General features: G+C 39.1%; 1 pseudogene across 1 annotated transcript; it reads right to left on the bottom strand.

Annotated features, from left to right (window-relative positions):
• Positions 1-1,851: 1,851 nt before the first annotated feature.
• On the bottom strand, positions 1,852-2,544 carry LOC311069741 (microfibril-associated glycoprotein 4-like; annotated as a pseudogene). The gene is made up of 4 exons (XR_014609560.1): positions 2,539-2,544; positions 2,251-2,460; positions 2,082-2,178; positions 1,852-1,989 (listed from the first exon to the last, which is right to left on the bottom strand). The product of XR_014609560.1 is annotated as a microfibril-associated glycoprotein 4-like (transcript).
• Between the last annotated feature and the right edge of the window lie 816 nt (positions 2,545-3,360).

Here is a 3,360-nt window from a genome sequence, read left to right as displayed (position 1 = left end):
AAATAATTTATTATATGAACTGTTTAATAGATAAAATACAATAAAATGTATAGTGACTTACCGGTATATTCCGATGAGTTCACATTGGAACTGGAACACAGGTAATGCGAATCTGCGATTCGTCTTCTATAAGCATCTCCAGATGTGCACAGTAGGTCTACAGGAATGCTTTGTTCTGGAAAATAACATTTATTATTTTAAAATTCAAAGAATAAAAATATTATGATAAGAAAAAAATAAATACCCTAAATATAACGTACCCTCGTCAGGATAGTGTAATTGGCTATCATTAATTACGTCATATTCCCCATAGACATCGCGGAGGCGTTTCACACCTCTTCCAGATACACGGAAATTCACGCGCTCGCTAGAAGTTATCGGTCCGTAGCTGCACGTTGGTTCCTGATCTGATTGTCCGTAGACATACTGTTCAGGGGTGGAAGATGGCGTGATGTCCTCGTAGCCCAGCCAGCAGAGCCATGTGGGGCCCAAATGGGTTTGACCTGGGCTATCTAACTGGGACCCAGCCAGTTTTGCACCCAGTTTCCATGTAGGCCCCACATGGATTTGCCCAGATGAAATGAACACTGCTTAGTGTGCACACTACAGGCTGTTTAATGTAACACTTAATCAGTGTTGGAGGTAATGAGATAATTAAGTGATTGAAAAATGATTTTGTATTAGTGAAGAACACCTGCTGTTAACAAGCATAATCACTGAAGGAAAGAGAAACACAAGAACTACTTCCAGCCACAGCCTTGGATGAAATCAACTGAAGATAAAATACATTAAATCTCTCAAGATCTCATTAAACAACTCCACAAACAGCATTACCAGCTTCACTTATTACTAACCAGACTGACTTTATTTCTGTCAGACATCTACAGAAAAGAATTAAGAAGAGGTTTAGATGTTGATTACTTATTTGAAAGTAATAGTTTGATTTGATGTTACCATTGTGGCGATCAGTGTGTGCTTTAGTCAGGCTCTTGACTTTTCAACATTTGTTTTTCTCTGGCAGCTGTGTCTGTTTGTTATGATGAGAACAGCAAGAGAAAATATAATCAGATGCTGTAAGCTGATTGATGATAAGAATATAATCATCATATATTGGCTTAACTCATTGATATTATGTGTGAGGTTTATACGGGTAGTATGTTATTAATTCTGTTTTATTGTTGTGATTCTACAGCAAGGAAATAATATAATTTAATCAGAACATCAAACGATTTTTAACACACCATTTACATATTATGGGCTCCTGTTAGTTTTACTCGCACACAGGCATCAAGAATCAGCATATGAATCTCAACAATGGTGACATGCTTCAATGGTGAACAAACAGACACAGCTGTTAGAAAAAAACAAATGTTGAAAAGTCAAGAGCCTGACTAAAGCACACACTGATCGCCACAATGGTAACATCAAATCAAACTATTACGTTCAAATAAGTAATCAACATCTAAACCTCTTCTTAATTCTTAATACGAACTTCTGTAGATGTCTGACAGAAATAAAGTCAGTCTGGTTAGTAATAAGTGAAGCTGGTAATGCTGTTTGTGGAGTTGTTTAATCAGATCTTGAGAGATGTAATGTATTTTATCTTCAGTTGATTTCATCCAAGGCTGTGGCTGGAAGTAGTTCTTGTGTTTCTCTTTCCTTCAGTGATTATGCTTGTTAACAGCAGGTGTTCTTCACTAATACAAAATCATTATTCAATCACTTAATTATCTCATTACCTCCAACACTGATTAAGTGTTACATTAAACAGCCTGTAGTGTGCACACTAAGCAGTGTTCATTTCATCTGGGCAAACCCATGTGGGGCCTACATGGAAACTGGGTGCAAAACTCAGATAGCCCAGGTCAAACCCATTTGGGCCCCACATGGCTGTGCTGGCTGGGAACCCTTCCTTCTAGTGAAGTCCTCCAGATCCACTCCTCAGCATGTACTTTCTGTTACGTGTCAGCTGGTACATGTTCTCCAGCCCTGTTCACACACACACACACACACACACGAAGAACATGTTCAACCAAACACATGATCATCCACACAAACAGACACACGCTGTGAGATCTTACCCAGCCAGTATTCGCTCTCCACAGTCCCGAATCCTCTCTTGTACTGATTCCACGGCCGATAGAAATTCACACTGCCGTCCATTCTCCTCTGAAACACCTGTGATGGGTTTATATAGAATATATGATTCATAATGTATGTTCTGATGTGTGTTTGATGATCTAAAGTCACCGTACATCCTCCGTTGTCTTCATCTTTCCCATCTGAGACCATGTGACAGTAAACCCAGACAGGAACGTCTCCTGCTGGATAGATGGTGTAAATCCCACTGAGCTTTTGTCCAGCTTTATAAAGGTCAGAACAGTCGGCCGGCATGTCTCCATCCTGACTGCACCCGCTCACCAGAACAACAGAGAGAAGAACCGCCAAGAACACCATCAACTGCACGAGACAGAGAGAAAGAGATGAACATCACACTGAAAACCCTCTCTAGAAATGAAGAGCTGTTGATGAACTTACTGCCATCTTCTCAGTCTCTCCTCAGTAGATCACAGCAGATATCGATTTATCTCTAGACAAAAATAACAACATTTAATCTAAATGTCTGAATGTTCTGTGAGGTAAATTAAGAATAAACCAGTAACTCACCGTTTGTATTGTTCAGTCTGACACAAACACTCTTTATATATCTGTCAGATTCTCAGACTCCTCCTCTGTGTTACAGTATAGCTTTACTTTACAAATACACGCTTTTTGGATGCAAATATAAAAAGGCATCTGTCATCCTTGATGGAAGTTAAATATGCGGTGACAGACACAATTGTATTTTATCTATTCAGTAAGTCTGACTGAACCTGGGTCATTTAGTTTATAACTACAGTTTGTAGTTTGGATTAATTCCATCATGATTAATTATTGTTGCGGCAAAAAATCATTAAGCATTCATTAAACAATCAATCACTGTGTAAGAGACATTTCTGAGTCAAATAGTCTTTTAAAAGTATTTATTCTTGCAAGAAGGCCCAGAGGTACAAGTACAGTCTGTGAAAGAAGTGCGACAGAGAAAGGGAGGGCAGAGCTGCTTTTATATCATTTTCAAGGTTTCCTCTTACAGACTTCTTATCTAAAGAAGGAGAGATACTGACTACTAGTCTCTTCTTCTACTGAGCTTATGCCTACAAGCTCACAAGTTCCAAATTGGACGACCTCTGACCCCAGGTCTCTATGATCTGCCTCCTCCTTGCCGTCTCACCTGTTACCCAGTTTAAAAACACACACATATTGAGTCAACTAAATCTGAGACCACGTACTGCACGGGTCTCTTCAATGTTATAATGAAAA

The sequence above is a fragment of the Abramis brama genome (assembly GCF_963993115.1).
Source record: "Abramis brama genome assembly, chromosome: 2".
NCBI lineage: Eukaryota > Metazoa > Chordata > Actinopteri > Cypriniformes > Leuciscidae > Abramis > Abramis brama.
The sequence above is the reverse complement of the archived record's forward strand: the minus strand, read 5'-3'. Positions and strand labels throughout refer to the sequence as shown.